Source organism: Dipteris shenzhenensis, chromosome 8 (assembly GCF_047967505.1).
Source record: "Dipteris shenzhenensis isolate YYH24624 ecotype China chromosome 8, Dip_SZ_1.0, whole genome shotgun sequence".
Taxonomy (NCBI): Eukaryota; Viridiplantae; Streptophyta; class Polypodiopsida; order Gleicheniales; family Dipteridaceae; genus Dipteris; species Dipteris shenzhenensis.
Genome location: NC_141603.1, coordinates 15633775 through 15646917, shown reverse-complemented (window position 1 = coordinate 15646917; position 13143 = coordinate 15633775). Strand labels below are relative to the sequence as shown.

At 42.3% G+C, this 13143-nt stretch overlaps 1 protein-coding gene across 1 annotated transcript in view; it reads right to left on the bottom strand.

The window, feature by feature from the left end:
* The window catches only part of LOC147899177 (cytokinin hydroxylase-like), a 73856-nt gene that overhangs the window by 33631 nt on the left and 27082 nt on the right, over positions 1 to 13143 (bottom strand). The window lies entirely within an intron of this gene.

Below are 13143 nucleotides of genomic sequence, written 5' to 3'. Positions count from 1 at the left end.
CTTCTAGGATCCACCAATGAAGGGCTGGCCTTTCGACAGACTAGTGCGGCCGGCTTTCATGTATGCAACACATTTCTTGGGGTGCGATCTTCCAAGGACAGATTGGAGGAGCTTCGAGCGGCTATAGGTGAAGATGGGATCCAGGATGATCTGATGTAACCCCTCAGTTCCACATGAGATAGTATAGGCAGAGTTCACTGACACCTCTCCAGAATGATGCCATCTTTTAGACAATGACTTTCATCCACAGAGTCTGGGACTTACCCTATTGGAGACTTCCGAGGTTTGTCCCTAGAGTCATCCAGTGACTCAGAGAGCAGGGTAGACACATGGTATGCACACATATCTACATGGCTTGCCAGGCATGGTATGCAGATGCATATGCTTCCCCCCTTTCAGTACATCATGGATGCACCTCCTAAGTCGAACCCACGAGATGAGATCAACTGTATTATACAGTTAGATCTCCTCCAGCTTCACACATCCTGGACTGGGGGGGGGGGCCAGGAGCTTCCCACCAAGACCCAGTTTTATCGCGATCACTTCCTAAGAGTATCAGAGGAGGGATTCATTATCAAACCCCAGTATCTCGAGGATAGAGGAGTATCTCATGCACTGAGGATTGCCATTGGTCAGATGCGGGTTTCATCCCATCAGCTGAGGATTGAGGCAGGGAGAGCGGCGGGTATACCTACAGAGCAGCGGGTTTGCATGTTATGTACGTTGGGGGTGGTTGAGATAGAGGAGCATTTTTTTTATGTTTGCCCAGCCTACTACGAGATTCGGGGACGTTACCACTATCTCTACCTAGAGGGGAGTGGCTTTGGTCCTTTGTCACGACCGATCCATTTCCATGACCAAGTCTATATCGGGCTTTATCTGATGGAGATGTGGTGACACAGGGAGATGCTTCTACGACAGATCACGGAGCAGCAGGGGATGGTTAGACCACTACAGGACATGGAGGGTGACCAAGCACAGTGGCATGTACAGACTTCTATACATTTGAGTCAGGCCCTGGACATAGTGGAGCAGAGGAAGAGGAGCTAGCCGATATGAGAGAAGTTTGGATGAGCAACTGGCATAGTACCATCGAGATAGGGGCACAGAGGCCACATGTGTGACAGAGAGCCCCCATAGTACACTCTATTGAGGTCCGACCTATCACAGTTTTTTTCAGAGGAGACCAACAAAGACAAGGGGTCACTCTAGACATAGCCCAGAGAGTCGAGAGAGCGAGGAGACCACACTCCCCACCGCAGTGCTCGACAGCTCGACAGCTCGACAGATACGAGACATTTTTGCAGCCCACCAGAGAGTCTCTAAAGTAGTTCTTATTCGGCCGCTCACTATGCACACATGGCCCATTCGTTTCCCAAGCCACCATGCAATTCTAGGGGTATTGGGTCGTTGATAATTGTGGAGCCCTGAGGGAGTAGTTTGCTCAGGTGAAATTAGCATGGGTGGAGGGTAGTTTTTATGACAGTTTGACCCCCTGTTAGTGTTTTGCTCATAACTTTCAGCTCGTTTGTCCGATTTTGATAAAACTTATATCAGCATGAAGCTCTCTTCAAGGCGCATGTTTCTATGTGATTAGACCTTGAATCAAATACTACTGTAAAAAGTTATCAGTCTCTCTGTTTGACAGTCTGTTTTCATGATAGTTTTTATCCCCTTTCAATACATCACAGTACCAAGCTTCGATTTCGTCCCAACGCTTGGATAGATTGATTGATATGATTATGATTATGATTATGATAGCATAGACTAGTACTCAGTAGTACTCAACAAGGGTCCTAGCGTACCCTTTGCTTAAGCCCACTGAGGCTTGTATGAGTTCAGTTTTTTGTGCACTTTGTCCTATAGGCCCACGAGGTCTCCCGTGGACGTTTATATATCTTTCTTTCTTTTTCTTTCTTCTCTTCTCCCTTTTGAATAACTAATCACCCTTTGGTGTGACAATCAAAGCTCCATTGCTCTCACCAAGAGCCCTGTCTTGCATTCTCGATCCAAGCAATTCTCTCTATACTATCATTTCATCCGTGACCTCATCAAACATGGTGTGTTGCTTATCTCTCCAATGATCATATGATTGCCGACCTCCTCACTAAGCCTCTTCCTCGTCCATGATTCGAGCTCCTTCGTACCTCTCTTGGTGTACGTTCTCTTTGTGTGCAAGGTGTCACATAAATGAAGGCAACTCCTAGACGTGCTTGAGGGGGGGATGTTAGTTGCGTGGACGTCTTGCACATGTGGCATTATGCTACGTGGCGAATCTCCATGTGTCCACAAAGCTTTGTGTATCACGTATGTTGCATGGGTTGATCCTCACGTATGCTGCATGGGTTGATCCTCACAAAGGAGATCACATGCAAGTTCCTCATGCACCTTGACACCGACTGCACCGCTCCTCATTTGTGTGCACATGAAAGGAGAACATGGTTCTTCCTCTTTTGTAGGCAGAGAATAATCTCGGTTGATCAGTTTGTATTTTCGATGATTGTATCTATGAAGGTTGCAATTGTGTATTTCGTTTCATTGAGTTTTGCATGCTTTTTCTTTTAGGATGCGGCTGTGGCTAAGCCGAAGGAAGTTCTGAATACTCGCAAGGAGCTGGAGCAACGGGTTTTACAGACCATCCTAATTTTCCCAAGTTGACAGAAGTGACTCACTGCACATTAGAAGGTTCGAAGGCCCTCCGTCAGCAGTTAGGTTCGACAACCCAAAGAAAAGCCTCCTTCATGGAAAGGAGGCAGATATTGAAGGTTTTGTGGAGAAGTTGACGTTCGTGGTGATAGGTGACGGGTTTGTGATAGGTCATAGCCAACCTATGTGTTGCTACTTCAACACATTCATGTGATTGTGTTACGAAGCCAAATAGTCAGCCTGCTCACAGTGAAGGAATCCGGTTGGTTTGGCGGCATATGAGCAGACGTTTGGCCTCAGCAAGGAGCCAGCTTAGGTGTAGTTTCGAAGCTAATTTTTGGGGGACATAGAGAGGCGTATGTGGATCAGCTGCGACCTCTCATTTGTGTATGAATCAATGGTTGATAGCACTCAGTTTTGTTTGTGACTTTAAGAAGACGACTATTGGCTACAAGATGAAGGCGTAGTTGTCAGATCAATCTGCTCTGGTGGATAGCTTGCTTGCAGACAATATCGACTACACGACAGGAGATCTCTTGGAACAAGTATGGTTATGTAGATGTAATGACAAGTGTCGCCTTTGTCTCTAAGCAACTATCCAAAAGCAACTATCGTTTGTAGGCTTGGAGAAAAGCTTGGGTGAAGTGAAGTTTATGGCATGAATTTCTTGTGCATGGTGATCAACTCAGTAGCTTGTAGCCCTATATTTGGTTATTGGCAATAGCAACAAGCAATAAGTGTAAAGGGAGGTTTCTTCAAGAGTTTCTTTATAGCCCTGGAAAAGTCGCAAGGTAGGCAAGGTCTGAGGTCCCATCTAAGCTTCAAGGCATCCAGTCTATCTTTGGCAAGCAAGGCCTTATCTAATCCTATAGGGAGTTCTATCTATGAGTTTATGGTCACTTGGAGGTTGTGATCTCTATACATTTCAATGATCTTTGTATTTCCTACAATTATTGGTAGCTATCGGTACATGGTGTTTCTTTGATATTTTTTTCAGTATATGGTGATTTGAGTATAGGATTGAATTGTGTTTCTTCTTGATGAGTTTGCAAACGTGAATGTGGTTTCAGCTATAAAGGCATTTCCAGGTTGCTCTACCAGTCTCATCATGTTTTTGGTGCCTCCACGGAGGATCGGGCCGGACCTGTAGTTTACAAGACCGAAATCATTGGTGGTTAATCAATAGAAATCATGGCTCATGACTTCCTGCTGTTTCATGGGATGCCGGGCTATGGATATTTACATATTGTGTGCAAGATGAAGCTAGGCAGAGATTTCATATCTATGAAGCTACTCAGGAGGCGAACAACCACCAATAGAGGTAATATTTGAATTGGCAAGGGATGCTTTTTTAAAACACTACAAGAGGGTAGAAGATATGGATAAGCTGTGGCATGAAATACTGAATTTTGTGCCAAAAAGTCCCCTTGATTCATACATTCAGAATTTCAGCCTATGGGGCCGGTGGTGCATGTCACTAGGGAATGAACAACCACCTTCCATGCTGAAAAAGGAGAAATTCATTGCTAGACTTAGAGGCCCTCTATAGATGAAGCTGGAATTGAAACCCCATAGCAACTTTTCAAGAAGTAGTGGATTTGGCAAAGGCATTTAAGAGTGGAAAATGATAAGGATGGATGAGTCGACCACCATGGGAGTATAGCAAATGCCTAGGAGAGATGAACATCCTTCTATGAGCAGTTTGGTTGCACAAGCAGAAACAAAGAATACTGAGAATGATAGTTTGCGTAAAGAAATACATGAGGTGGTGGACATGTTCAAAAATCTTAGTGTGAATCGTTTGGGTGGAGCAAGAAGAGGACAAGGCAAACAACCGGGGCCATCGTATCAAAATTAAGGGAATAGATAGGATCCAAGAACATGTAGAGGAGCAAATCAAAGGAGTTTTGAACCGTATCACTATTATAACTGTGGGGATTGGGGCCACACTAGTCCAAATTGTGATAAGCCTCCTCGTAGAGGACGAGATATGTTCCCCTTGCTAAGCAATTTAAACAATCAGGCAAATGACTTTGGAATAGAAATGAAGTGAATGCCTAGAACAAGTGTTTTGATGCTTGAGGAAAAAGGGAAGGGAAAGATAGATGAAAAGAAGCCTAATGTTTCATCGATACATCTAGAAGATCTTGAAGTGATGCCAATCCAGAGGGCTGCTAGAGTGAAAGAGCCTAAAAATGGGCATCGTGATGCAAAAAGAGGGGAACAAAAATAGGGGAATTCTGCTGTAGGGAAAAATAAGTAAGACCACGAAGGTGCTTCGAAATAGGGGATTTACCACTTGGGAAAACTAAGGAAAATTTCTCTCTCTAGAAGAATTTGACAAATAAGAAAGTGGACATTTCATATGGCTAGTTGATGGAGCTTTGCCCTCGACTAAGGAGGGAATAGAAGAGATTGCTCAACCCACCCAAGCAAGAGAAGAAGAAGACAGTAAGGGTTCAATCTGTAGAAGAATTGCCTACTGACATATACCCTCTTATTGATGCTTGGCATATAAGACAATCAATAGGTGAAGCTTATGTTGATGGTGAAGCTCACGTGTTCATAGTTACACAATCATGTATTGAAAGACTAGGTTTTGAGCTAAGTGGAGTTTTAGGGTACAAGATTCCGCTAGCAAACCATGCCATGGTAAAATGTTTGGGATTTCTAAATAAGCTTGATGTGAGGGTTTTGGGCTTGATGTAAAGATTAATTGTCATGTTATGCTAGCTGGGTTGGGATCCTTTCGTCTCTTCTTGGGTAGGCCATGGTTGAGATTGGTAAAAGCAATACAAGAAGCCTGGGGGAAGGGCACACTCACTCTTTTGGATAAAAGAGGGTTAAGAAAAAAGTTTGTCATGGTGGACAAGTAGTTTCTTGAGGAAGAAGAAAGTGAAGACAGCCTCAGTGAAAGTAAAGGGAGTGAAAGCGATAGTGTGGTGTGTGTGGGTCATTGTTTGCTTGGGTGTAGCCATTTTTGGTAAGATTCATGGACTTTTCTATATATAGGTATCTTTCATGACCCATAACTTATGCATTGCTCAATGAAATTCGGCAAACTTTGCCTTCAAGTTGTAGTACATATTCCAAACTTGAACATAAGAGCAAAAAATTATGGAATAAGGATTTGGAATGCGATTATTAAAGCATTACAAGTGCTATGTTGCATGTGAAGCATGCATCCTGAGACTATAGGATATAGCAATTTATTCAAAAACATCAAAATTTTGTTCTATACATGCATGCAACCAAGTAATCATTCAAAAGTACACTACTTGAGCTTCTCCTCAACCCAAGGATACACCTAAATGAGATCATTATGCATGGGTTAACGGGCCTCCAATTTTGTGTTGAAGTGATCCATACCCATTTGAGGGTACGCTTCATAACTTTTTTTTTATTTGTTGAAAATCAAAATGGATTGAAAATTTCGAATCTAAACTATTGGGACTAGTGCATGGTGGTCTTAAAACATTGATAGTTGTTGGTATTGGTATCTAGATTCACCCTAAAATGGAAGAAGTTAAAAAAGTTTAATTTGTGCCTATACAAAGATATTTTAATAAATCGAACACCATTTACATTGAATCATTCCTTTTTCCATGCTCTTGCTTGCTATATGGCTCATAAGCATGCCAAAGGTCATTGCATTTAATAATACATAGCATCAAACCCGATAGCATGCCCTTTGGCCTATTTGTGTTTTAAATCTTTTTAGGCAACATTGCACTTGTTTGGGATATCTAATTCTACTAACATGTATCACTGGATGGGGGGAAAATTGGCGGTGGTTGAAATTTTGCGACTCCCACAAATTTTAATTTTCACACCTCTCGCCCATCAAATCTTGGAAGATTAAGTACCTACACAACCTACCCCCACCCTGCAAACCCACGCACCTCGACGTGACCACCTTGCATAGACTTTGGTTCGCCATTGTCTTCTTTTGAGTAAGTTGTCTTCTATTCTTTGCTTACCTCACCAGCTAGCTTCTTTGGGTCTATTCTGGACTGATCGTGGCCATGGTGTCAATGGTAACATGATGCTCACCATGGCTTGCAAGAGAAACAAATAGAGGTTGTGAGATAGGAAAGCCAAAAAACCATGTCAAGGGACAAGGAACAGAGTGTGGGTCAAGAAAAGCACTAGCACAATATCGAATCGGCAATGGAAGACACTTTTGCAACATCTGCGAAGAGAGAAACAACGAGAATAAAGAAGACTCCTTGTAGAGCAGCAGTAAGAAATGGTTGTAGATGCACGCATTCGATCTTTGCCATCGAAAAGAAAAACACGAGCTATGGTGTCATGATTCATGGGAGCATTCGAGGCAACAATATCAGGCCATTCAGGTGATTACTAGTCTCGAGTCTTCACAAGCTTTAGCCGGCATCCTAAAGTCCGTAGAGTAACAATCCTACCAATACCTTGGGAGATGCACACCCAAGAGGCGACACTCTCTAACCTGAGAAATGGCCTACAAAAAGTGAAAGGGGTGCACATCTTAGATCAACTAGCTGCAAAGAGGGCGACAATAGCTATGTTGGTGTCCCCTGAAACAAAGGAGAAATAGCTTGGGTGCACAATGTCGAAGATGTTGCCAATCAAAAGGACCAACATGGCTCCATTGGTTGAACATAGAGTAGAAGCAATGCATAATCAACCTGATCTGAGAAGTCCGTGGGCTTCAACAGAACGTAAGAAAGAAAGAGACAGCCTAAGTGCGAAAGTCATTGCTACAGTGATGTCGTTTTGGCACGAAAATACGAGAGTTTGTTTAAATAGAGAGAAAATCTATAAGAAGCGGACGGACGCAAGGTGTTTGAGGAGCACATCATACACATGCTAGATACAACGTAGGTCAGTGGTTCCTGAACCAACCCGGTGATTGTTTGTTATTGAGCTTTGGGATAGTTTACTTGTTTCATTTCTTAAACCAGGCTTAGACTAAATGTGATTGTCCTTAACCAGCCCGGTGGTTAGAACATCATGCAACCATAGGCTGGTTTAGCTCAATCGCCAATTATTGATTGTCTTGAACCAGCATGGTTGAAAAGACATTAGTTCTTGTCCAGCCTAGTGGCATGGTTGAGCAAAAATTAACAGCAATATATTTCACAATATATTGTTATTTTCTTAAACCAGTTCAGTGGTTGGAACATCATGCAGCAAGCCTGCTTCAGCTCAATCACTAGATATGTGATTGTCCTGAACTAGCGTGGTTGAACAAACATTAGTTATTGACCAGCCCGGTGGTTGAAATTATTATGTTTCTTAGTACTCAAATTCGTTAAATTTAATTTCTTGCTATTCCGGTCATATACCACTATTAAATTGTGAAATTCAAAAAAAAAAAGCAATATATTGTTATTTTGATAAAAAGTAATATATTTGTTAATGGCTAATATGTGAAGTTGAGACTGTCAAGCTAAACCATCCCATCAGTTGAAATTTTGTGACAGTGTTCAAAACCATCTCGGTGGTTGAAATTGTGATTGTCCTAAACGTGTCCTAAACCAGCCTAGTGGTTGATTGTTCTAAACATGTCCTAAACCAGCCCGGTGATTGAAATTGTGACTATCCTAAACCAACGTGGTAGTTGAAATTTGTTTTGCTTTATTATATACTTTAATTAGACTATGTTTTGTATTCTTTTAGTAGTAGCAAAAAGGGGGCTCATTGTTATGTTGTTCCCGCATGTTGGGTCAACAAACAGAGTTGTATCTTAAGTTTATGGATAAGAATTCAGACATTTCAATTGGTTAGAGGAGCTTTGAGAATTGTAAGCCCTAGTATGTCAGGAAACTCAAAGAGATGAATGTTTGTTGTTGCAAAACACACAGACTTTCACCTGGCCTGGCAAGCTATGAATGACTTGAGATCTGGTCGTATTGGAGCATTGCTCCATGGAGATCGATGCCCATGCCTCCCCAATGAATGTGCAATCTATAGGCCACCTGGATCCTCATCATGTGTTGCAAGGGAGGGAAGGTTTTGTAGCCTAAGGTCTTTGTGGGAGCTAGTGGTTTGTCCAAAGGGAGACCGTGAGTGGCGTAGGATTGAATGCATTCACGACACATGCAACCATTGCAGTTTGAAGCTGAAGAAGAAGACATTCAATGTCTGTCCAAATGAAATGAGGGAGGACAACCATGTTGCTCTAACATGGAGGATATTTTAAAATGTCAATGTTGACGGATTCGATAAAAAGAGATGGCTATTGTCATATAAGAGCACCGAGCCAAGGGAGCTTGTAGGTCACGTGGTTCAATCCATCCCAAAATATGTGCTTCACAATTTCACTGCTAGTTGCTAGCAAGATAAGTAGTTCAGGACGTGCCTTGCCAATTTTCCCCATGACACTATTGTATTTGTCATAAATTTTACAAAAAATTATTATTTTCAAGAACAAGATGAGATACAAAGTGTTCACTAGTACAACAAGTAGATAACAATTCTTGTGCATGTCACGTACAATCATTTGCTTGATTCTTTCAACCCTAATGCCAATCTGCTTGCTGACTCACAGGAGTCCAGGTCAGTGCAATGCATGTACCATTTCTACATTTTAGATGATAGGAAACATGACATCCTATTTGTGCAACATGATTTTCTACTGCATTGGGAATGGCTGAAAAGGAAAATCCCCATGCAAAAAATATAAAATAACATTAGGTGTGGTTAGATGGAGCTGCCTCTCAATTTAAATTAGCACGTGGATTCTACTTCGTCTCAAGGTTCAAATTACTCACCGGTCTAGATGTGATGTGGAATTTCTTTGGGTCTAGCCATGGCAAGGGTGAACATGATGGATGCGGTGCTGTTATTAAGCACGCTCTGTTTAAACGCCGATTAGCATGCCCTTAAGAAAAACTCAATGATGCCAATGATGTTATAACATTGCTCACATCCAACCTCTCCACAAGCTCGCATTGACATACAGTATGCAAAACCTAAAGAATACTATAGTACGCAGAGTGTTCCATGAAGTGAAAGTGGATGAAGTCCAAAGGAGAAGTCAGCATGATTGCGAGAAAATTAAAGGTGTTCGTGGTCTGCACAGCATATGGGGCTTTTCAAACAACCAACTGATTAAAATGAGAAAACTTTCTTGTTTCTGCAGTGCGTGCATCATAGGCGATCATGACGATTGTGAGAACATTGCAACTATGAAGACATGGGAGTGAGTTGAAGTTTTCCCTCTACATTCAGATGGAGTGACAAACAATGGAGAGACAAACGACCCACCATAGTTTGGCGAGAGTTTCAATGACCTCACTAACTATTTGAAAGAGGGGGATAACTTTGTAGTTGTCACAGATTCTAGGGAGAATGAGGAAGATGACCCATACTTTCTATTGCACTAGTACAGAAAACCTAAGTACAAGGTTGAGGAAAATTTTAAGGATAATTGTGGAACAACCTATAAGAAGTGGGATGTAGTAGTCGGAGCTTTTTGGTACAAAAAAACATCCAAGAGAGGTCGCAATTACGAACTGCTATATAAGAGTCCACAAACATGTGTGTACTCTCATCTAGTAAGAGCTATTAAGTTCCAGATGCAACCTGTGACACAATGAAAGAAGGGCAAGAGTGTCTTCAAATTGGATTTAGACACGCATGAGCACATCTTGGGGTGTCTTGGAGTGGTGGACGAGGAAGACTGAGATAGTACTGAGAAAATATATGTAGTCTCATTGTAAGAAAACAATATGTCCACTTGTCCTACAAAATGGAATTTGTATTTGAGACAGCTTCTTTTTAGTATATCGCAAACAACCACCATGTTGGTTTTATTAAATGGCTTTTGTAAATCCCAAACGGTAAATCCCATGCTTGTTTTTAGTATATCCCAACAACCACCGTGCTAGTTACCCATAACAAATCCACACATCCTACAAATCCATTCATCTTGTAATAATAGAAGCAAACCACTGTGCATCTCACATTACTTGTCAAATTGGAATCTTTCATCTCATTATTATCACCGTGCTGGCGTGGATCAAAGCACACTATCTAGTCACATACCTGACAAAACATTGCCCAAGTAAACTCTGTAGAAGATTAATAATTCAATAGATTACACATAGATTACATAGATTACAATCTCAAACACTCCTTTACTTCAGATTACATCTTAAGGACTCCTTACTAAGCTTCCAGGTTGCAAGCTCAGCTCTCCTTGCTCCTTTCCAAAATGGGGCTTGTTCCTTCCTATAGGGGGCTGGCCCCTCCCTTCATGCCACTTCCTCTTTCCTTGATTTGAGCTTCCTGGTTGTAGGCTCGGCCGTTCTTGCTCCTTTCCTAAAGGAAGGTTCCTCCCTTCAGGCTCCTTTTCCTCCCAGTCAGGCTCGGTCTTAGCCTTCTTCAATTTGAGCTCCTTGTCTTTAAGATCTTTTCCCCAAATGGCAAATTGAGCTACAGCATCTACTTTCTCATCGTAGATAGCATTTGATCTATCCATGACCTGGGCAATGGTAAATGGCATTCTCTACATCTAGATTTTGTATGCACAAACACTCCAAAGCAGAAAATGTGTACAAGATGGTAGCACATAGGCCATCAGATACATCAGTCATCTATGATGGGGGTATGGCAGACCATGCATTTTGAATCCTACTGCATAGCAGGATAGGCATCCGATTTAACTATTGTGGCCATCAATACAACAGTCTTGCTCTATACATGACAAAGTTGCTTCTTGATTCCTTTCTCCCTCATCCTAAGGCTGCGGATGTTCTCCTTCATCTCCTCCACTTTTTGCTCACTCTGTGCAACAAATCCCTCAACATCTGTTGAAGCTACGTAAATTGCTGAAAAACATATTCATGGGCTGTTTCCAAGACTTCCACTCTAGTTTGAAAATCTCTCAAAATGACAGAATGCTTTTCATAACTATCAAAAGCCACGGCAAGCATCTATCGTGATCTTCTTGTAAGGTCTTGTAGCTTACTCTTTAAACTTCCAACAGTGTTTCAAAAAAACAACCCTCACCATGATGGCTGCTACAAATAGATCCACCGTGGTGGCTGAAACTTGCTCCATCGTGGCTACTCTCAACATGCATCCTTGCCTGGGGAGCTGCCTTGTCTTCTCCACCTGGGTTGCTCTTTGTCCCATCCTTCCTGGCCTTGAAGCTCTCTCGTAGTTCTGCATCACCTTTATGGTTTCTGCATTCTCCCTTTTCAGCTCCTCCATCACGTGTTCTTTTTAAAATTTTTAGCTCCTTGTCCGCCATGTCCCCCTCATTTCTCACTTCTTCGAGCCTTCTTCATGCGCTTCTCTGCTTCTTCTCTTCTATGCCTTTCCATATCGACTAATTTTGTAGCAGCCTCAGTTTGCTCTTGTGCCTGCAAGGCCCTTGCTTGTGCCTCCTCCATCAGGTGCATTGCAACTCCAGCAGATTAAGATGACAATTGGGATTTGCCATCCACACAATTCTTTAGGTTGGTTAACAAGCTCTTGCAGATCGCCCTTGAGAAAGATACATCACATCTTTTCAATTGCTCTACTATTGCTTGAACTTGCCAAAACTTCACGGTTCCTCTCTTATCATGAGAGAAGTGAATGGTCTTCTTTAGTGCATCTTGGAGGTCTATTGGCAAGCTTGAAATCTTGACTCCACCATCTTTACTTATCTGAACATTGGGGTATACATCTAGAATATCTTGTCTCTTCCACTGCTTCTCGATAAAGTGAACTTGCAAACTACCTCTAGAAATTCCTAGAGCATTTTCAATCATGCTTTCATTGATGGTAATCTTATGACCTTGACAGACTAGTTGTGCCTCCTTCACGTTCACCTCCTGTACCAACCTGGTGAAGTTTTGGAGAGCATCCAAATTGGACTTTTGAAGAGCGAGAGAGGAGCTCCCATAGGTCACAATTTCAAGATCAGGGGAGGAGGGGCTCTCGCACTATGTTGCAGAAGGGGAGGAAAGAATGTGTGAGGACCTCTCAGACTATGCAAGGTCCATTACGAGAGGGGATAGAAGTTGCGGGAAGAGTGCAAGGGAGATAGAAATGGTCGAGAGGGATCGAAGATGAAACAATGAAGGAAATGGAATAGTGGAGGCTTGAGTTTGTAGTCTAAGTGCAAGGGAGAAAGAAATGGTCAAGAGGGATAGAAGAAGAAGCAGTGAAGGAAATGGAATAGTGGAGGCTTGAGATTGCAAGGGAGAACGAAATGATCGAGAGGGATAGAAGACAAAACGGTTAAGGGAATGGAATAGCGGTTTGTAGCCCGACTACACTATCAAGGTGAGAGCCACTGCCATGGTTATAGCCCAATTACTGTCAAGGTGAGAGCCACCGTGGTGGTTGGCCTGAATTTTGATGAATTTAAGGCAGTAGTACTGACTTGCATGGTAATGAATGATTAGAGGTGGTGGCATCTAAGATTCCTAGCCATGTTTGTGGTAGCTACTAAGACCCACCGGGCTAGCAATTAATTACCAGCAACCATAATGGCCCGCAATTACTCAGCTTCTAGTT